Source organism: Equus przewalskii, chromosome 5 (assembly GCF_037783145.1).
Source record: "Equus przewalskii isolate Varuska chromosome 5, EquPr2, whole genome shotgun sequence".
Classification (NCBI taxonomy): Eukaryota; Metazoa; Chordata; class Mammalia; order Perissodactyla; family Equidae; genus Equus; species Equus przewalskii.
This window is the reverse complement of record NC_091835.1, coordinates 6,200,093-6,223,103: the sequence shown is the minus strand read 5'-3', so window position 1 is coordinate 6,223,103 and position 23,011 is coordinate 6,200,093. Positions and strand designations below refer to the sequence as shown.

Sequence of the window (23,011 nt, the reverse complement as noted above, 5' to 3'; positions counted from 1 at the left end):
GAAATAAAGGTGGAATTCCCTTCCACGAGTCAGAGTCGGGGCTAGACCAGCACAACAGGAGCTGCTCAAATAGAGATGTGCCCAAGGGTTGGAGTCCGGAGACAAATTTGAAGTTGAGACCAGGAAGAGCTGACAAGAAGATAAAGCCAGTCATATTTATTCCAGGTAAATTCCTGGGGTGGAGAGAGGGAGAAATTCTAGTGGGGCCTCTTTTGGGGGCCTGTGATCCTATCTTTTGGCCGGTGTAAAACTCTCAAGGCATGCAAGGCCCAGAATTGCCATTAACCCTTAAGAGTTGGAGCCACATTTGGAAGGCAGTCTTCTGGCTGTGATCAAGACTGAAGCGACATGGGAAGGAGTCCACGTGGGACCCTGGAGGGACTTCTGGAGGAGGAGGGTCAGCTGGGCTGAGAAGATGCTGCTAGGAGGTCTAGAACTTCCACTGGGCCAGTGAGGGAAGCCCTGCTGCTCTCTTCCTCAAGTGGCCATCCTTCTTATTGAGACATGCACAAGAATGTTCATAGTAACCCCAAACTGGAAACAATACAAATTTTCATCAACAGTAGAGTGGATAGCACATTATGATATATTCATACAGTGCAACATTCTACAGCAACGAAAATGTTCACATTACTGTTGGATCTAACAACCTGAGCCCACTGGTAACCGTGTTCCGCTGAGTCCCGTCAAGGGCGGCCGTGGGCTGTGGGCAAACCTCAGCAGCTTCGTCAGCGGCGCACCAAGTCAAAGCTGAGCCAGGCTGGAGTCAGGCGAGGGCGGAGTCTGTCGGGAAGCACTAACGCATCGCGGAGCCGGACAGAGAAGGCTGGCGGGCAGGATCTGGTTAGGGCCAGAGAGTCAGCGTGGGATCAAGAGTGGGTGCGAAAGAGCCTGTGCAGCAGACAAGTTAGGACAGACCAGGAAGGCTTTGGCACCTGAGGGACACAGCAGAGCTGGCAGGGCAGGATGCCCTGCCATTGGCCAGATAGGGCAGTTCAGACAACATAAGCCCTTTGCCCAGCGTGCCCAGGGTGGGCCCAGGAGGAGGGGGCGTGCCTGTTTTTAAAAGGGAGCTAATGTGACCTGTGACAGTGTATCTAGCTACAGCTCCGTTTTAGTCCGTTTGGGCTGCTGTAACACAATATTGTAAGCTGGGTGGCTTACAAACCACACAAGTTTATTTCTTTTTCACCCTTCTAGAGACAGGGAAGTCCAAGATCAAGGCACTGGTAGATTTAGTGTCTACTGAGGACCTGTTTCCTGGTTCATAGAAGATTGTCTACTTGCTGTGTCCCTACATGGTGGGAGGACCAAGTGAACTCTCTGTGATCTCTTTTATTAGGGCACTGATCTCATTCATGATGGCTCCACCCTCCTGAACTCATCAATTCCCGAAGGCCCCATCTCCTAATCCCATCACAAATTGGGCAGCGAATTCAATGTATGAATTGCGGGTGGACACAAACATTCAGTCTATAGCAACTTTCAAGTTGCGAGGGCCCAAACTTTAAACCAACTACTGTTTAAGCTGCAGGCTGCCTGTACATCATCTCTATGGGACAGAAAAGCTGAGAGTCAATGAGCAGAATCCTCGCATGGTCTCCCTGTTTCCTGGAGTCAGTGTGGCCATGTAGGTTGTGCATAACTGCATAACTCCAAGGGCCTCACTCACATCGCCTACAATGGGAATGGCGCCCTCTGGAGCTGAGCTGTGCGCAACCTACACAAACACACACTGCAGCCCTGTCTGGGTAAGAAAATCTCTCCTTAACAAGGCCTACTCCTCCTGCCCTCTCCCTCTTCTCTCGCAGCTCTCCCTCTGTCCTCCAGCCACACTGACTTTCCTTCAATCCTTTATGTTTGCTGTAGTGAATTACAGGTTGCCGCAAACTCCTTGATGCTCTCTTATTGAGAGATGGGTGATGCGGGGTCGGTGAGCCAAGGAGTTGAAAGAAAGATTTCTTAGACTCTTAAGATCTGGCAGTAGTGCTCTTTTATTTAGAGAATAGTGTAGCATGGGGACAGGACCCATGGGCAGTCAGAGCTTCTGCCGCCGCCTCTTCTGCTGCCCCCGCTGGCATGGGGACAGGGCCCATGGGCAGGCAGAGCAGCTGCTGCTGCCCCCGCTGGCATGGGGACAGGACCCATGGGCAGGCAGAGCTGGTGTGTGGGGACAGGACCCACGGGCAGTCAGAGCTCCTGCTGCTGCTGCTGCTGCTGCCCCCGCTGGCATGGGGACAGGGCCCATGGGCAGGCAGACCTGGTGCGTGGGGACAGGACCCACGGGCAGTCAGAGCTCCTGCTGCTGCCCCTGCTGGCATGGGGACAGGACCCATGGACAGGCAGAGCTGGTGTGTGGGGACAGGACCCACGGGCAGTCAGAGCTCCTGCTGTTGCCCCGAGTTGAGGGTTAGGGCTAAATTTAAGGCATAGGTATATGATTCATCTCTTTACAAGACAAAGGAAAGAACATGAAAAAAAAAGTTAAAATGGTATCAGTGCAGGTGGGGTCTGGTCATTGGGTGATCCCATGACTTTTAGACAAGAATCAAATCGGATTAAGTAAAGGTTAGAAAGGTTAGACGCCACCACCCTAAACCAGTTACATGAGATTGCCAGACAGCAACCAACTTAAGTTCTTGCCTTTCCCATTAAGAGCTTCTAGGGACAAGGTCATCTCTCCTCTTCTTCCTGGTACAGAGAGGGAGGCACCTTTTACAGATAGAGATTTACCTTACAAATGTAAATGTGTCCCAACAAGGGCAAGTTCCATTCCCCAGAGCCTCCTTCCCTGTCCCAGTTTATTGAAAGCAATCAGCCCCAAACAATCCCGATGCCAAAGAGACATATCTTGGGGTGGCCAATTTCGGGTCCCTACAAGGTCACCCCCCCCTTCCTTCACAAACGCAAATGTCTCTCAAAAGGGCAAGCAAAATTCCAGTCCTCGGAGCCTGCTTCTCATCTGTAGTTTTAAAAGTAACCAGCCTAAAATCCTCATCAATGGGGACCACATTCCCTCCTCTTGAATCTAGGTGTGCTTTTTGACCACCTTGGCCAATAGAATACAGTAGAAGTGATGCTGGACTGGTTTCCTGATCCAGGTCTTACAAAACCAGCTGCTTCCACTTCTTGTCTCTTGGAACACTCTCTCAGGGAGCCCTGAGCCCCCATGTACGAAGCCCAACTATTCCGATACCATCTGGTTGGAGTGGCCATGTGCAGGCCGACAGTCTTAGAGGAGCCCAGCTTCCAGTCATCCTTACCAAGGCCCAGACACATGAGTGAAGCCGTCGTGGACACCTGGACTAGCTCATCTGCCAATCACATACCACCAAGCAGAAGAAGCGCCCCACCAAGCGCCGTCCACATTTCTGACTCACAAAATTGTAAGATTAATAAAATGGTGATCATTTCAAGCCGCTGAGTTTTGGGATGGGTTGCTAGGCAGGAGTCAAAAATAGGAACACTTGCCATGCTCTCTCCTGCCACAGAACCCTGGATTTCCTGTCCTGTCTTTCCAGATCTCCCTTCCGTCCCCTCTCCATCTGGTTAAGCCTGTGTGTCAGCCCTCAGCCCACATGTGGCTCCCTCAGGGCTGCCTCCCGTTGGGTCACCATGTCCTCTTTTTCTCAGAGCTTGTCAAAGCAGCCATTCTACACATGTTTGTGTGATTCTTTCATGAATGTTTGTCTCCCCAACTCGACCATAAACAGGGACCAGCATTTGCTTTATTTGCCGCAATGTTCCCTAGCACCTTGCATGGAATTTGGCACATAAGATGCGTCAGTAAGTATTTCAAATGAATGAATGAATGAATGAATACATGGAAAAGTTCTCCCCTTCCTACACCCTACTCAATACATGGTTTAAACCCGTTTTCAGTGGAACTGTCACAGGGCAGCTGTGTGCTCAGGGGAAAGGCCACGTGGGTGGAGATGTGGACTCTCCCACCTTCACGTCAATTAACACTGCTCTCCTTTCACTTCTTTTAAATGTTGGCGTTCTTCATAGGATACGTTTGAAGAAAAGGTTCTAGCTACTTAAGACGAGAAAGTGTGTTTGAAAACCACTCTCCTAAACCTTGCCCTTCCCATCAGCAGTGCCCTGCTCCCTCCCGTTTTCTCTTCCCTTCTTCCTTCCTCACAGAAACTTCCACAGAACTAATGCCTGGGAAGGGTTTAAAAATAGAAGCCCCTCTCACTCCCGCTCTCCCTCCATTTCCTTTCCTTCCCATCCCCCTGTAATTTGTTGTAAAAAAGGAAACCGCCTGGATGTGCTCCACTGAAAAGATACGCTCTTCCTGACTGAATAAAACAGCACGCTGATGTACTCCCCAGCCTGGCGGCCATGGCCCCGTGAGGCACGGTGGGCAGCTGGGCTGAGGGGCTTGGCCTCCTGGGCAGCAGCCTGCTCCCTGGCCCTGTGTGGGGGCCCATTGGCTCACACAAACACACACATACCCTTACATGGTCACCTCATCCAGCTTTCCAGCTGGAACTTGGAGGCACTCATCGGTGTGAAGCTGTGATATGTGCCCACCTAAGGAGCTGCCAATAGGAGCTCCTCCCTGGTGGTCCCCTGGCCCAGTTGTGGGGCGAACCTACCGGAAAGCGAGAAGAAAGCGAGTCGTGCTGCTCCAGGGGTGAGGCCTGGAGTCCAATGACAGCCTGACGTGCTTTGTCAGAAGCACAAGGGGGTGTGTGTGTGTGTGTGTGTGTGTGTGTGTGTGTATGTGTGTGTAAGAGAGAGAGAGAGATGACAGGAAATAGGCAAGAACAAATCTAAAGGTGTAACGAGAAGTGTGTGCAGCCAGTGGATACAGTACAATTATGAATGAAGAGAGAGACACTGTGGTACAATAGAAAAAAATCAAAGCTTTTAATGCTCAAAAGCTTAGTTTTCGATTCTCAGGTCCATCACATAGTCACTGTGTGACACTGAGCAAATGACCTCACTTCCCTTAGCCTCAATTCACTTATCTATAAAATGGGGATAATACTACTGATCTCTCAGCACTGTTGTAGACTTCAACGACATCATGTTTATTTGATACCTGCATGTACCAAGCAGCTAGTAGTATCCTTGCTCTTATGTGGCAGGACATCTTCACCCTAATGATGTTTAGAAACATTCAAGACAAGAAAACTGATAGCGGAAAACTGCCCTCAGTAAAATTTATAATTTATTAAAATCTGGCAGAAGACTCACAGCTTCTTGACAAAATTCAGATCCACAAACTTTGATCCAGAAAAAAATTGAATTTGGAAGGATTATAAAGGCCACAAAATCAAATTTTCAATGACAGAAGCTATAATTAGTGAGTTTTAGTATGGACCGAAACCAGATAAACTAATCAAATGGTTCACATGTATTTTACTTTAAAATGATTTATCCCAATGCAGAGTTTCAATAATATTAAATGAGAAATAGAAAAAAAATGGGAACAGTTTAACTGCTCTATATTAAAGAAGATTGATCAAAAATTAAATTGGCTTAGTGGAATTCTCTTTGGAAAATACATTCTCAAGGAGAGTTTATCAAGCATTTATAATTCCCATTAAAACTTTGCACTGTAAACACAGAATCAAAATGTCCTTGGGGTCTAAATAGAGAAACAGAAACAATCTCTACCAGGGTCATGATGATGAGGATGATGACTGCTATGAGGAATGTTTAGGTGAAGGAAAGGTGGGATGTGGTTATGTAGACGTGTTGGGATGGTCTTATAAGAAAGGAGAGTGTTTAGATACGGGAGATGCTAGAATAAGATGTGTATGGTCCCTCTGCCTCTTTATTCTTTAGGGTTTGTGCTGTGTCTTTCCTCTGAGGGGCTCAGACAAAAGGGAAAAGGATGAATACAGGGAGATGGCTGGCGATGACCAGCCCTTGAATCCTTCCACACGACTGGACCACTTAGGACAGCCCCCAGAACAAGTTACTCAGTTTCCACATGGGCCTATGATAACCCTGGGCTGAGATGTGGTAGGTTAAAGATTCATGGAATTGGACCTCTTTGCCATAGTATGTGTGGAGTTCTGCCAGCTTTGCTGGGGCAATGAGGGGCTTGTCCATCCATTCCACTACTTTTCTTGGGGGATATTTAGCAGCTCCTAAGCACCCCGGGTTGGCTCTTTTTTCCCATGTTCCCCTCCTCTTCTCATCCTTTCCTCCATTCTTCTTGCTTCTGGTATTTTTGTCTGAGGGTTAGAGTCAGGCCAAGAAGGCTGATGTTCATGGTGAATAGGGATAGGGATTTATTCCAGAAGAGGTAGATGGGACAGGTGATGGGAGAAACCATGGCAGAGGTGATGGAAAAAGGCACTCAGGCCATGCACCATGACCACATGAACATTCAGACAAACCCATAGTGCATCTGCCTGTCTCCTTTTCTGGCTCCACATGCATATCATCTGACCAACACAGATGCACATCACCACGTATTCTGATCATCTTCCAACCTTTGTAATGCCTCTTCGCCATGGCTTGCACACAGCCCTGCCCTTTTGCAGCTTGCAATCTAATATCTATCACTCTTCCAGCAAGCATTCACTGGTTGGAATTATTAAAAAATGCAAGTTGTAGCCTTGTAAAGTAGTGAGCTCCCTGTCACGGAGAGGCTGGTGAATGGTTAGGAATAGAACACAGGGGATGCTCGTGTGCTGCCTGGAATGGCTTCCACGGAATCTATGAATGTTTTCCATACTGTTCTAGGGTCTAAGACAGACTTGACTGATGGGGATTTAAAGTGTAAAGACAAAAACAGAATAAAAACATAAATAAATGGCATTGACCTTACATCATATACATGTCAGAAGTAACTCATCTCCTTTATCAGATGAGGGTGCAGGGAGAAGCAAGAGGGGGAAAAAGGGGCAACCGACCTAAGAGGAATTTTGCCCCCAACTTCTCCACAAGGATGGGCGGAAGGATGTCTAGAACCTTGATTTAATGACCTTTTACTCTGGGTGATCATATTTTGAAAAGACATAATTCAGGCCAAGAAAATTTGTAAGAAACCAAGATAGAGACTAGAAAGCTGATTTATGTTTACAGTGGAAGACACTGCTTTTCAGTACTCAGAGCCCTTTTGTCCCCACATCAAGGGAGCTCATTCTAGGATCCTATATAGGTGGGAAGCCAAACTAAGCATAGGAAACTTGCTTAATGACATGGGGGCATGAGGAAGTGAACCAGATGCTCTTTAAAAATAATTTGGGGCAAGCAATAGAAACCTACCCTTCTCCACTCTACAGAGCACATCTTTCCAGTTCCTTGAGGACTCCCATGGCTACATGTTTCTTCCTCTGCTGTGTTGCAGATGCACGACCCTAAACTGCTCTCTTTTGGTCCCAGATTTAGGGTTCTGGGATGGGCAGGGGTTTCCAGGGGCTGGCGGTGCCACTTCCAGGAAACCTCTTCATCTGCCCGTGGAGTGTGCTCACTTTAATCACACAGAGCTCCTGCTTCTACGCCTTTGGCCTAGTTCACCTTCAAGCAAGTCCTGGAATCTTGTGTTGAGTTGTTTTGCACCTACAGAGATTTCGTATAATGTATAGAATCTTAAAAAGTCAAAAGCTGTCAGAGACCGGTAGAGATTAAACCAACGCCCCCCACTTAAACAATGAGAAAACAGAGGCCCAGAAAGAGAAACAGACTTGCCCAAGTGGATTCAAAGCCAGGCTTTCATCCAATTTGCTCCCAGAGCTTCTTAGTCATCCCTTACACCATCGGGGATGCACCCACTTTGGGCATTGGCTCTCTCTGGGGCATCAGCTTTGCCACCTGTAACCTCGTCCCAGTCAAGCGGCCCAGCCTTGCTTTTCAGTACCTCGGACAGTGGAAGAAAAAAACCCGGCTGTCTCCAATGACGCTGATCATCTACTACAGATGCAGGAAATCAGAGAAAAACTATCCTTTGAAGGGGTGAGCTGATTTGTGTGATCAACTACTTCTTTGAACGACTATCCTGCTAATTTCCCAAACATTGATGGTCCAAGTTGGGAGAGAGTAGGCACAGGAGCCTGGGCACCCAAGTGTGATTTGGGGACCAGGTTTGGAGGGAGAAAGGGCTGATTTCAATAGCAAGAGGTCTGTTCTGCCTTCTAAGGGCATCATCTTCCTCAGACTCTTTTCCCCAAACGTCAGGGACTTCGGTCTGCTTTTCCAGGAGATGAAGATCTCACCATTTCAGAGAGGCTGCTGTGTATTGGTCACTTCTTTTATTCCAACTATTTTTATTCCTATGTTCTGAGCTTAAACCAGAAAGATGTCTTATTCCCCAATGAAGAGACAGGAGATATGAATATGGGGAGGGGGCAGTGAGAGTAGAAATGGAATTGAGTCATGTGGGGTTTTTTTTGTTTTTTGTTTAAAAATTAGAAGTTTGTCTTCATATCTTTATAAATTATAAATTCCGTTTTCAACTGTCTCCTTCAATGCATCTCTCCTCTCCCTAACTGAATATGTGATAAACTTACAATAAGAATAAAAATACACAATAAAAATAAAACTGTTTATAGTTATAAATGATAGTTTATTGCTTTAAATTTTAAAGTATTAATGAAGCAGTGTTTCTTTAGAAAGTCAATTTTTATTAAGCTTTCATTTCACAAAATAGTTTTCTGAAAGTGTTGATGCTGCTTGTATATTTTTTGTTTTTCTTCTCTGCTTTTTGCCAAGAGGTTCATTATACCACGAGGTCGACAGAGCACAGATGGGTCAATGATCAGCTTCATCTCCACCCTTTACTGGAAGTATTCATGAAAACACATTTACTGAGTTTCTGCATTATTCCAAGCTGTTTACATGTCATTATTCTTTCCAACAGTCCTATTGGATAAGAACTACTATTGCCCCATTTTATTGATGACAAAACTAAGTTATGAGGAGGTTAAACAACATTCCCAACAGTCTCTGAAAACCACAACATACATCACTGTCCGTTTATGCTAACAAGCTTACATTGTCATGATGACCTACACATGTCATCCCATGTTATATGTGTGTTCTAGGAACTGCCATGGCAGAAAGAGCACACACATTGCCACAAGAACGTGTTTTCCCCGAACATTATCATATTAATTTATTTGAGTGAAAACAACAAATTTGAGTGAAACAAATTTATTTGAGTGTAACATTGCTCAGAAAAAACAGCACGGGAATGCTGTGCCATTGAATCAAACCACATGAGTGGACAAACTGACACATGCAAACACTGTGGGGTCGAGCTTATATTTCGAGAGCTCTCTGACGTAGGGGACCCTGGTTTTCTTGGCTATACAAGTGACCTTAACTGTGTAGTGCTTCTCTCATGAAAGTCAGGGGAAGCACAGAGATGAGAATGTTCACAGGCTAGGCCTTCCTGTGCTGACCATCCCAAGTGCACCACGCAAGAGAGTCCTGGACCCTGGCTGGAGTCCAGCCCTGGGACAGGAACCGCGGTGTTGCAGCTGGGATGGCCTCTGAAGGTGGCAGGTCTTTGCTGCCTTCAAGGCCTTTCCCTTGAAGCTTCTCTCCCCTGCTTCAGGGGAAAGGACCAACTCTTTCCTGCACCTCCTGCCATGAAGCCTTCACAGCCAATTAAAATTCTATTCTATTCCCAGCAAGGGAGCTGGCAGCCTTGGGTCTCCCCAGCAGGACAGACTGGCTGCAATTAATGACTCTTCTGGAGCCTGATTAGCTAAGGAGAGGCCAGGATACTTATCCTACCCCCAAGGCCACCTTTAAATTAGGAAATGGAGGTTCCCCATCCTCTTGCCTCTGTTGAGAGTGATCAGTTAATGCCCTTTCTATCTCACTTTTGCTGGTGGAGCTGGATCAGAGACCAAGAGATCTCTCAACTGGACAGTCCCAGGAATAAAGGGAGGGGAGATCTCTTGATTCCCTTAGTATCCAAATTCCAAATCACGGGAATGATTTGAGGGCCTACTCTTTTAGGCACACGCTAGGAGCTGAGGATTCAACAGAAGCTATAGGCATAATGTTTAGTGTTATTATGTCGAAGCTGTGAATGTAGAAGGTAATGCATGGGAATATAAAAAGTCAAGTACATATAAAAAAAAAAAAGAGAGAAAGTCCAAATGATGGAAAAGGAAAAGAGAAGGAAATTAACACATATGGAATGTTTACAATGTGCCAGACATTTTACATATATTATAGCAAAGAATCCTATAAAAACTTTGCATTTTTAAGATGATAGAACTAAGGCTCAGAGAGGTTAAGGAAATTGTCCACGGTCACACAGTTAATATGATAAATTGATTAACTGCCTAGATCTTTCTGCTTCGCTGTAGTCACTTCCTTTGGCAATGCCTGCTCACACTGACTCTGGAGTAGGCCACATGACTCGCTTTGGCCAATGGGATATTAGCAAACTTGATACAAGTAGAGGCTTGAAGAGTGTTGGTGCATTGGGGCTTGCCCTCTCTTACTGTCAGGAACTCTTCTGCCATCATGTGAACAAGCCTGTGCAATCCTACCGGATGATAAGAGACAGGTGAGCAGAGCTGGGCCATCTCATTGTAGATCAGCCAGGCTCCAGCCAGCTCAGAGATGCGTGAGAGAACCCAGCCAAGACACCAAACCCGATCAGCAGAACCACTCAGGCAACTTGTAGACTTATGAAAAATAATAAATGATTGTTTTTTAAGCCACTACTTTTGGAGTCCATAGGCAGGAGCATAGTTAGCAGTTGGAACTAACTGATAAAGCTAGTAAATGGCAGAGCCAGAAGTTGTTTGATCTTAAAACCTGTGCATTGTCTAATTTGTTATAAAAAGATAGAAAAAGGCTGAAACTGTAGCAGGGAAAATAAATTTAAGTTATGATATGTGTTTAACAACAAAGTCGCCCAGTCACACGAGGGTATTACTGCAAGGAGTATGGCATTCCCATATCTCAGTATCTTCAAGGCAGTAGTGGGCAATCATCCAGGTGAAGGGTCTTAACGGTGGGACCCTCAGCCCGGGTGTCTTAGCCTTGTAGTCTGACATCTCAGAGACTGGGCTATGCTGAGACTCTTGACAAGAATACTCTGAGTCATCTCTATCATCCCTCAGTTCCCTGCAGGAGGAAAAGCCCCATAGCACCAGCCTAAGATTCTGCAGCTTCCAGCTGGCTAGGAGCCCCCTGGTTCTCTTTCATGCCTGAGACTCTCCCCCAAGATTGCCTTGGTTGCAATGCTGCAAATTCTCGACTTTACTCAACCCCAATCCTGCAGCCACCTCCTGTTCCTGGAAAGAAAGGGAGAAAGAAATAGACTCCCTGCATTTTCTGAGCCTTCCTTCTGAGGGCCACAGCCATGGGACTACTGACAGTTAGCCATGAGAACATGGAGAAAGGACAGGACTTTGAAGATGGGACGACAGCAGCAGGTACAGATGTACTGTAATGCACTTAAAAAGCCTTAAAAATGCCCATGCCCTTTGAATTAGTAATTCCATTCCGAGACTGTCTCCTAAGGAAATAATCATGGATATGATCCATGAAAGCGTGGATCACCATAAGAAACTTTTCGTGAATTAGTGTGAATGGAAAAATACAAGTTAAAAACAGACTGCATATTATATTATTATATATTATGTATATTATGTCAGGAGATTTTGGGGAAATTATGTGTGTGTGGGGTGCAGCTATAGTTATAAGGAAAATTTTGATTTATAATAAATCTCTTCATGTTTTTGATATATAGTTTTTTCTCCTCCAGCCTCTGGATATGTGGATCCTTGGCTGTCTTGGACATGGCAGAGAAACTTACCTAAAAACCTAAAGACTGGTGAAGGGCTGGAGAAAGGTGGCTAAAATGATGCATGACATGAGAATTGGATCTAAAAATAGGACTTTTCAGTGTGAATGGACGACTGCCGAGGGAAGATGAATAAAGCTTTAAATAATCATGACAGATAAGGGAAGGGGGAACAGGGACTTGGTTTGCCAAGTCTCTGAAAACAGGAAGTCTTGATGGCTTGCTTAACCACCTTATCATCTGGAAGAGGTTAAAGGCAAACAGAAGGAAGTAATATTTTGCATACCAGCCACTAATTAAGTGAAATTCAGGCCTAAAAACCATGGCAAAAACTGAGAATCTGGGTAAGTTGGAGGAAGCACATCCTAGCGTGTGAGGGTCTCCTAGGCAGGCGCCGTCTGGAGAGCTCAACGCCAAGGCTGAGAGTCAGTGCTCAACCCAACCGCTGAATGGCTCCTGAATGAAGACTATGGGCCACCGTCTCAGTCTTCTGGAGGGAAACACTGATGGTCCATACATATCTTCCCAATCCTCAAGTGTAGAGGTTTGGGCTTTTCTATGAGCTTTGGCATTGTCCTTCCTTGGATTTCATATATGGATCTGAAAGGGAAAATTGGAAGGCACTGGTAAACATGGGACCCTCTGGGGTCCCCTTCCCCAGCATTATCTCTATACAGGAGCACCCCATCTGTCAAGGTTGGGGGCAGGCAGTCTGACCAGAGTCTAGGGGATGGAGATGAGGGCCTTTGCAGATCGCCCCCCTCCCAGGTCCAGAAGTGAGGGGTATAGAATTCTTTCAAACAAAAAGTAAAATTGCCAAGATGACAGAAGCTGCAACCACTTGGAGCAGCTTAGCAGAAGCTTGGAGTCAACAGACCGGCGTCTATTCACACGCCATAGTAATTCCAATTCTACTTAGCATGCTTATTCCTGACAGGGAACTGGAGCCAAGACTTCAGGAATAGTACGCTTCCTTGAGAGGTGTGAAAAGAACTGGGCTGAACTTTCAGCAGACTCTGGAATGGGTACCATCCAGTAAGAGGCATCAGTCCTGCAGGGTTGTGGGACAGACTCTTTGGAACTCTGAACCCAGAGCAGGAGGGGTCTGTAATTTATTCCTATTTCAGTGTTGCCTGACTGCACCACCCTAGGAAAGGCCACTGCCTGCTCTGGGCTTCAGGTTTTTCAGTCTAAACGGAGTATAATCTGAATGAAGCTCATAGTGAAGAAGAAATGCAAATCCCATACAGGGGAAGAATTGAAAAACATTTGAATGTTTACTGCAATCTGTTTATAAAGCAGGCAGAGGAAATCATAGGGCGAAAATCCCTCTTTCCTTTTCTCACTTCCCTTTCCTTGCTGAGCTCTTTATTACACAGATCATTTTAGTTTCTCTGCCCTGGTTTCACGTTCCCTCCTTTCCTGTACTTCCAAGGGCATCACAAAGCCCTCAGTTGGAACACTCAAGTTTACAGCCTTACCTGAAAGAGGTGGGGGAAGAAGTGATGGTTGCAAACACTCACAGCTTAAGACCTTTTCATTATCTCGTCACAGGAGGTAGAAACACAGGCAAGCGAGGGAAGAAGGCTCAGGGAGACACTGGGGCAGCCAGGTGGATGGAGAGCCGGGGAATCTGTTTTGTTCTCCCCTCCGCCTAAAATAACAGGACAGTCAGCAGCACCTGGAGACTCCTGGCCTTCGTCACGCTGCTATTACCTATACTCATTATCCAGGCTCCCAGGCAGCTTAAGTACTCACAGGCTTCAAACTGATGAGCCTCACTTACAAGTAGGTAAAGTGAGGTGTTGGTAAGGCAACAACCTGCCAAGACGCTTGATCCACAGATCGGGAGAGCAGCATCCTCTGCCTACCTCCTTTTGTTAGGATGTGAAGGGATTCAGCAAGGATAGGCGGGCCCATGAGAGACAATACATAATGACCTACAATGAGTACTCACTATGTGTCAGGCAGGGTTCTAAGTCCTCCTCATTGTGTATTATATCCTTTAATTCTCATGGGACCTTGGCGAGGCAGGAAGTACCCTTGGTCCCACTTTAACTCTGAACAAACTTGCTAAGGTCACACAGGTAATAAATGGCTGAGCAAGGATTCTACCAGCCAGTCTGGGTCCACTGGGCCCAGTAACCGTGCTACAGGCCTCATGCACGTCAAGTGCTGGCCCCTAGCACATGTTCAATAAGCATGAGCAGGTAACAGAGGCAGCCGCAGCCGCAGATGAATTTGTAAAGCAGGATAATGCCGACGATGGGACTGGGGCTCGGAGTGGGTAAGTAACTTGCCCAATATCCGTCATCTAGTAAGTGGAAGAACCAGGATTTGAACCTAGCAGTCAGAGCGTGTATTCAGGGCTGGGCACATCGTAAGTACGCAATAAGTTTTAGCTCTTGGTATTTCTTTTCATCTTCATATACACAGAAGTCTTAGAGTGATACAGGAGACAGAAGCTTTGCTGAAGTATATCTGGTCCAGAGCTTCACAAAAGGATTCTTAGCCAACCTTGCTTCAAGAGAGGAGGAGTGGGTCAGGATCTCTGGAGTAAAGCCTGGGAACGTGAATTCTTAAGTTTCCCAGGTGATTCTTACGTATGCTAGATTCTGAGAACCAAGGAATCAAGACTTAGATAACTTAAACCCAAGGTCACCAGCCAGAGGGGGGCAGAGTTGGGACTGACACCCATGAAAGTCGTTGCCTTTTTTGCTCCATAAGAGTCAGCACTACATAAGGCTCTAAGTGCCCGGAACATCCATGCAGCGTAGCACGTCATCATAGCTCATTTACACTTGTAACATCTGCTGTATACCCTAAACGCACTGAATGAAAGATTAATTACCATGACTGGAAATTAATTTTTATAGAATTTCACTACAACCCCTCAAATGACATGAGGATTTTGCACAATTGAAGCTGGGCGTCCCTCTACCAGTGTGTAGTGCCTACGGAGGGCTGGCCCCAGGGGGCAATTGAGTATTTGTCCCTTAACTTGCCAGTTGACTTGTGCCCTTGGCTTGGCCCTACTTGTGGGAAGGAAAGAGGACATAGCAGACTGGAATCTCTGAAATTTCAGCCTGGTGACCTGGAACCTTGGAAACAGGCCCAGCCCGCTGCTTTATGCAAATAGCCCAATTCTGGCCAGTCCAGGTTTATTGAAATTTCGTTTTTCTATTGAGTCAGACAGAGGACTGAGGGCAGATCAGCCTTTAATTTTAGCTCTTTGGTAACGATGGTGATGGCAATGATGAGTCACCCGGAAAGACACACGGACAGGATGTCGCACATTTACATCATTAGAAATACAGATGTGATTATGAATATACACATAAAATATGACCTTTCTTTCCGCCAGCCCTTGTACAGCTTGGTTTGTTTATTATGCAGATCATGTTTGACTTTATGGAATTGGATGTTATTTAAATTCAATTACTGTGAGGTTAAGTTCTTTCTACTACCAGTCGAGTATATTTAGAGGCAGTTAGAGGAAATAGGTACATTTGTCTTATACCAGTTAAATGATGGGGAGAAAAGAGCTGCAGGAATGAAATAATTATCATGAAAATGAAAAAAAATGGTTTGGAGGGTTTGGTTTGGGTCTCTGTGTTTATTTTTTCTCTCCTTTTGTATTCCTTTTTTTGAACTGAAGAACAAAAAGCCTGGAAATTTTCCCATGAAGAGGGAGGTAGATTATACGTGTGTGTGTGTGTGTGTGTGTGTGTACGTATGTGAAAATAAGCTGCTGGTATGAGAGTAGAACTAGAAATAATTATGTGGTTAATTGGATTAAGTGTGGATAACTACAGCTCATTAAAGCCTTAAATATTTTTTTTCTATTTGGTAATAGAGTTCTTTCTTTTAAAAATCAAATTATCTTGCCACAATTTCTTATTTCCTTCTGCTGGGTGTTGACACACTGTTAGTCTCCTGAAGCCAAGTTTTGGCCTTGGCGCCATGAGCAGGGGAAGTGAGAAGCTTGGGCACAGACTGGCTGGGAAGAGACCACGTTAAATGCTGTGGATGGGTGGCAGAGCTAAAGATTGGCTGGAAAGGGCTCCAGCCAGAAGACAAAGAACTGGCTGTATACTGCCTGACACAATATGCAGAAAATTCAGAATGGCTTGTCTGTGTATAGCAATCGATTCTAGAGCCATGGGGATCTTTGAAGGTCATCTTGCCAATCAGCCTGCCTCCCATAGATAAGGGAGAAAGTTGCTTTATCATCCTCCAAGGCAGCAGGAGTCACACCCTTTCCTACTCATCTCTTCACCACAGCCTTGCACGGTAAGATCTTCAGGCTAGGTCATTTTTTCCTGATCCTAATGCCAGCATACATTGACCTCTTACAGGTCTGTGCAACCAAGAAATCATTGCCTGGTGTGCTGCAGGAAGAAGACCCTAGAATCTTCTAGGTTTTCCCTCTATTCACTGGCTCCATCTGTGCTCTCCCTTTGTCTTCTCATTCCCTAACTCTCCCCCATCAACCTATAGACAGCTACTCAAATAGTTGGTCAATATCCTGGAGCACTTTGGTTGTGCCCCTAGAGTCAGGAGGATGTGTTGTTGATAAGATTTACTGTTAGTTGGTCCCCCAAATGTGTGGAGTCCAGAAAATGGTAAACAGTTCTTTACTTTCCCTGTCAAGTCAACTATCCATCCTCATAGAGACTACCTAGGATGGACACTGGGCAGGGGGGCGGGTCTCTACTTTCTTCGGCATCCCTCCTTATTCACCTCTACAATCCCAATGGACTTTCTCTACTCCTATGCCCATTCCTCCTCACCCTAATACACACCGGTTCTGGCTCCATGCTGGAGGGGAAACTGACTTGAAGGCTTTAGCTCCTCTGAGTCTGCACAATGGAGTATCTACCAAAGTGAAACTTTCCTTGCTAATCTAGATTGCATCTCAGAGAGAACTTTAATGTATTACCATGCTTACAAAAATCTCTCTGAATTTTGATGTAACAGTTGTCTCCTCCCCACCAAGCGTGGGGGTGCGAGGAGGGTGTGAGGAGAAATTAAACCCCATCCTGTTCCCCCCCACCACATCAATTAATACCCAGTGCTCATGGAATTATACCTGGAATTAATACCTGGAATTGGGTTCAGAGGAGAAGGGCAGAGGAGAAGAGGGTTTAGTTTACACCTCTACATTTATATGTTAATAGGGCAGTCAGCAAGGTTCTCTCTCTTATCAGGGCTGGAAAGGTAAGGATCTGATGAACAAGGCTGCTAGGGGTGGGAGAAGAGATGAAAGGCCAGTGACAATGGAGTGGGCAGAGATGCTGTAGGTACAGGTACCTGATGGACGGAACTGATGGCAGAGCATCACTCTGCCTTTCTTTTGAGCAAAGAACAACCTCTCTGAGTGGCGTAGCTTCATATGTAAAACAGGAGAAATAATTATTAGCCTCCTTTGGTTATTGAGGTAGTAGAATGTCTATGAACGTATTTTGTTGGAACTGTGAAATGTTTGCAATATCAAGATTCTTAATAAGAGAATGTTATATGAACAAGAAGGAAGGAAGGAAAGAAGGAAGAAAGGAAAGTGATCAATGTTTGAAGTAGGTGAGAAAGTGAGCTTAGAGACGAGATCTGCCTTAACTCCCATCACAACCCCTTACATATTAGCCAGTGTTTACTGAGACCTTACTGTGTGCCAGGAATGGGGCTAAATATATTCTCTTACTACCCTCCTCCTTCCATTGCACAGATGAGCTATTTTATTTTAACAGAAAGGACCCTTAGTGCTGCCTGCTGTCATTCTTTCTCTCTCTAGTCTAATCATTCAGACTCTCCTGATGACTGATAAAATAATGCCAATTCTCAGACTCCAATACCTCCTCCCCTACGTTTACTCTCAGCCCATGACTTTGCTTCATATTTCACCTAGAAAATCGAAGAAATTGAAGGAAAACTTGCCAAACCCAGGATTAATTCTCAGTTCTCCTCCAGCTTGACCCATCAGCAGCAATTGATGAGGCTGACCCCTTTCTGGAAACACTTGGTCTTCTTTGGCTTTCGGAACACCATGTTCTCATCTCACCTCACTGACCTTCCCTTCTCAGCCTCTTCTCCTGGTTCTTTCCCGTCTCTAAGCTCCGACGTCCCTCCAGGGAGCAGTCTGGGTACCACCTACGCTCTCTCCTTTGATGACCTCACCCAGGCTCCTGGCTTTAAACGCCATCTGTATGCCAATGACTCTCAAATTTATGTCTTGCTCTGGACCTCTTCCCTAAACTCCAGCCGAATATATTTCACAGTCCCTATCTGATGCCTCCACTTGTATATCTAATGAGCATCTCAAAATCGGCACATCCACAACTGAACTCCTACCTACCCGCTGAAATCTGCTCCTCCCTCAGTCTTTCCCATCTCAGTTGAAAGCAACTCTCCATCCTTCTCGTGGCTCAGGTCAAAATCAGCGTTATTCTTGACTTTTCTCCTCTCATCCACCACGTCCAGTTCATGAGCACATCTTAATATCTGTGTCTTCCAAATACATCCAGAAACTGACCACTTCTCAGAATTTCCACTGCTGCCACACTGGTCTAAAACACCATCCCCACTTATCTGGATTATTGCAACAGCCTCCTGTCTCCCTTCTCTGCCCTTCCTTCCTTCCAGTCTATTTTCAATACAGCAGCCAGAGTGATCCTGTCAAACACGGTCAGATCATGTCACTCCCCTCTGCTCAAAACTCCCATGATTTCCAATCTCATTCACAGTGAATGCCAAGTCCTTAAAATGGCCCACAAGCCTTGCCCCCTTTCTTGATACCTATTATATCTCTGACTTCATCTCCTACCCCTGTTCCCCTCATTCAATCTACCCCAGACATACCAGCCTCTTTGGTGTCCCTGGAACACATCAGGCATGTTCCTGCCTCAGGGCCTTTGCACTTGACGTTCTCTCTGCCTGGAATGCTCAGCCCCAGATAGCTGCATGGCTTGCTCCCTGACCTTCCCCAGGTCTTCTCTCAAATGTCTCCATTTGATGAATTCTTCCATTGCCACTCTATTTAGAATTCCAACCCGCCCCCTCCCTGGTATTCCATTTCTCTTTTCCCTGCTAATTTTTCCCCGTAGCACATGACAGCATCTTAGTTTCTTACAGCTTCCTTGTCTCCCTTTTTGATTGTCTGTCTCTCTTAGAGAATTTTGATTAGTTCCATTCACTGCTCTGTCCTTGTTACCCAGAACAGAACTTGGAACATAATAGATGAATATTTGATGAATAAAGGAATGATCGAATGAGGCCCAGACTGGTTAAGCAATTTGCTCAGGGTCGCACAGCTTGTAAGAGGCTGGATATACTCGGGTCTGTCTGAGATGAGAGCCCAGGCCCTCAACCACCATGTTAGTCTCAATAAGGGAAGATGTCCCCAAACTGTCCCCCAAGGCTGGTGTTTCTATTGTCCCCTTGTTTTGATTTTCCAGAGCTGCAAACTGCAGCAGGGCTGGGGCTGTCTCTGCTTGCCCAGCCTGCATTTGTTTCTTTCTGCACAGTGGCCGGGAGGCCTGGTGCCTGTGTGGGTGGAAGGGGAACTCTTTGGCTTACCTGCAGCTGCCATGGCAACCAGGTAACCTGAGGACTCCAGGAGTGAGTCCTTTCAGACTGAGAGGGAAAAAAATGAAGCAAGCCCGAAATAAACTGAAAGAATCTGTGAATGGAGGGGAAGCTGCAGGCTTGCGTCTGCAGCTTGCTGTGTCATTGGCAGCGAGGAGAATCCGCCCTGTTCTCTACCCAACCTGCCAGCTCAGCCACAGCCAAGGGCTGAGGGTCACCTTGTCCTGCCTCCTGCCTCCAGCACGACCCCACTTAAACCATCCAACAGGCCCGCGTCCTCCTGTTCAGCATCCCCAGGGAAGGAGGGCCCTCCATGCTCTCAGCGACCCCGGGTAACACAGAGGACCGTCCTGGGTCAGAAGTCCGATCTGTGTGCTGAACCCTGATCCACCTTACAAGGGCAGACTCTCTTGGTTCTTTCATCTCAACCTCCCTCTGGGGCTCAGCTGCCCCTTTACTTACACATGGCACCCTTCCTTACCTATTGGATAGCCGGAGAATAAAACAGAGCTGTAGGGGAAAAAACTGTGCAACTGAAGTGCTTATGGAAGCACAAGTTAGAACTGCGGTATTTTCACAAGGGGACTTATCGTGTCCAGCACTCTGCCTGCACCATCTCACTCCACCCTTGCAGCCACCCTTTGAGGAGGTACGAGTTGCCTGCAACAGAAAGATGAAGAAACGGAGCTTCAGAGAGGTCAAGAGACTTCCCCAAGTTTGCACAGCTGGTAAGAGGTGAAGAGGCATTCAAACCTAAGAAGTCTGTCTCCAAAAACTGTGCTTTTCACCCCTCCCCCACGCAGGGGCGCCGGAGATTAGAGAAGGGCCAGTTTTTCTTGCCTTAGTCATTCCCAGGTGGTCCCTGGGCCCCAAAGCTCCAAGCAGATCATTGAGGAAGTGTCTGATGCCATTCGCATCTAATAAGCCCCTTTGATCTGTGGAGCTTGCTGGGCTTTGCAGACAAGATCGTAATAATCCTCCCAGCCCAGAGGCTGGAGCCTCAGGAGGGGCCGTCCTCTCCTGTGCCCCGTGCTGTCCAGTCAGTAAACGCACCTTTATCGGGCACCTACAATGTGCCCGGTTCTACGGGGCATGCCGGAGCACCCCAAATCCTGGAGGAAACGATTAGAGAATGATTAAGTGCCAAACTGCGAATGACGATGCAGGGAGAGAAGACAAGTCTGTAGGTGACAGTTGTGGGAGACTTGCAGGAGGGGCCTGAGCTGGGCCAGGGAGGGGGGTGGGGTCTGGAGGGGAGACACAGAGAAGAGACCCACGGGCACAGGCGTGGGAGGGACAGCAGGACCGGAGTGCAGGGGATAAGCAGAGAGGTGTGGTGAGAAACGGAGTCTGATGCCAGAGAGACCTGGTTCTATGTGCTGGCCATTTAACCTCTCTCTTCGATAAGGGTCTCTGTTACATTGAGAGGTGTTTGCCACCTCAATGTCCACGTTACACCATTTTAGCTTTTAACAGAGTTTACTGCAAAGCACACCTTCATTCAGTCTCACCTGGACCTGCCTGGCTGCCGGCTCATTTCCACTTCTCTTATTCTTGGAGAAGCACAGGTTGACCAGTCAAAGATGGTGAAGGGTCCTTGTTAAGGTCCCTTAGAGGCCTTACACATGAAAGAGATTACGGCTTTCCTCCCAAATGTACATAGAAATATACTAAATGATAAAATACAAACCTTATGCGAATGCCAGGGTTAAAACACCTTCTTCGCAGGTTTATTATTTTTTTCTAAAATCCTGGATCACTTACTTCATCAAAGTTAAACTTTTCTAACAGTTTCAGTGACCTCGATTTCTAGTATTTGTCACGCCCGAAGCGAGTCCCTATTCTGCCTTTTGGGTTGTCCTGTCCCAGGGGAAAGGGTGGGGGCCCAGGAGGTCCAGGGGAGGCAGCACACCTGTGGCCTCTTGGCCCCGGAGCCAGGTGCTCTGACCCGGCCTGGTCAGGCTCTCTCTTCTCCCGATAAGGATGTTGTGGCGTAGGGAGCTCCAGGGAGCCGTGCTGGTCCCACACTCGGGGCCATGCTGGAGAGCACGGGTCTGGTTATTAGTTGTGCCCCAGCCAGCAGCTCTTTCTGCCCCACCTCACGGCTGCTGCTTGGGAAGCAAGGAGCACTGCTTCGCAGTTGCTTGGCACCGTTGCCAGGCACCGGAAGCAATGTCTCTTACCTGATCGGCAATTTGACATGGCTGCTTAACAACCCGATTAATCAAACCCAGCTCATCCTGTTAGAATTAATGAGCCTAGGAAATGCTGCCATGAATAATGAGGGCTTTTGCCCCTCCCTCAGCTCCTCTCCCCCTACTGCCTCCTATTTCTTTCTCAGAGCTGCACTGCAGCTACTCATTACCAAGGGCCCTTAGGCCTGGGTGGGTGTGGTGAGCGCCAGCAATGTGAGCATCTTCTGCCTCTTCTACTCCTCTCCAAGCTGCCACAGCTGCCCACCTGGAGCCACAGGCTGGCCATGTCCTGGAGGGGCAAAACCTCTTGTTCATCAAACAGATGTGGATTCATGCCACTGTCAAAGCTGGATGGAGTGTCTAACATTTTCAGGCACTGTCCTGGGTGCTGAGGATGCAAAGATGGATGAGATAGTGACCCTGTGAGTGTAGTGGCCCAGAGACAAGTGGGGGAAATACTATAGCAAGGGTATGGGAAAGGCCTGGAGCCCAGGAGAGGGGGCCTGTCAATATTGGAGGAACAGAGTGGGGAACCAGGGAGGGTTTTATGGGGATCAGGCCCTCTAAGCATTTCTGCCACCAGGTTCATTAATTGCACATCAATGCACAGAGCGCTGGGCACTGAGCAAGGTGCTGAGCTCCCAAGGTCAACAAGATGGACATGGTTCCCATTCTCACAGAGTGGGCAGCCTCGTCCCTGTTCCTCAGAATGTGGCAGGAAAGCAGAGCAGCTACTTGATTTATTTTTTTCATTTACTCAGAACAAATGTAATTGAGGGCCTTCTGGGGGTAGGCTGGGCACTGGGGGAACAGCCTCTCATCCCTGCCCTCCAGGGCTCCTCTGGCGGGTGGACGGGCACATGCGTAGACCCTCCTACGGCTGTGCTGAGTGCTCTAACAGGGACACGCCCAGGGCACTCAGCACGAGACACTCAGAGACCGAAGCATGAGCTCAACCTGGAGAAGTCAGGGACGACTCCCTGTAGGAGGTGGCATTGGAACCATCGGGAAGACAGAGGAGCAGTTTGACAGCTAAACCTGTCAAACCGGGCAGGTGCAAAAGGTCATTCTAGATCCCATCCGGGCCAAGGGGTGGCCTTTGAGTGATAGGAGTTGAAGTGGAAGGGAAAGATGATTCCGTGCTTCTTGGAAGGAAATGACTGGTTCTACAGTCTACAGCAAAGAGCACGATTAAATATGCAAATAGACATCTGTAACTTTTAGGTCAGGAGCTCCTGTGCTTGCTTATTCGAGGCTGGCCACAAGATGTGGTTTCCTGAATGGCGAATTTCCTAAATTAGCAGGGACATGGCTCCAGTGGTCGTATCCCACCAGGCCAGCGTGGAGCTCAGGGATTGGGGGTGTACATAGCATCTCCTGGATGCTTTGATAGGAATGAGGCAGAGGAGCTGGATCCAGAATAAATGAGTTGGGGGAGGGAGGGCGTAGAGAGTAAGGAAGGATAGGTCAGAAGGGAGCACTGGGGGGTCAG

At 47.1% G+C, this 23,011-nt stretch overlaps 1 protein-coding gene and 1 long non-coding RNA gene across 5 annotated transcripts in view; one reads left to right on the top strand and one right to left on the bottom strand.

Annotated features, from left to right (window-relative positions):
• Positions 1-23,011, top strand: part of MARCHF4 (membrane associated ring-CH-type finger 4) — a 105,512-nt gene that overhangs the window by 56,903 nt on the left and 25,598 nt on the right. The window lies entirely within an intron of this gene.
• Positions 8,352-18,744, bottom strand: LOC139083216 (uncharacterized). Of its 2 annotated transcripts, none has more exons than XR_011539752.1 (3): positions 17,645-18,744; positions 13,225-13,397; positions 8,352-12,343 (listed from the first exon to the last, which is right to left on the bottom strand). It is a non-coding gene; the product is annotated as an uncharacterized lncRNA (long non-coding RNA). The 2 variants fall into 2 exon arrangements; XR_011539751.1 differs by having other exon boundaries at positions 8,517-8,747; positions 17,645-18,725.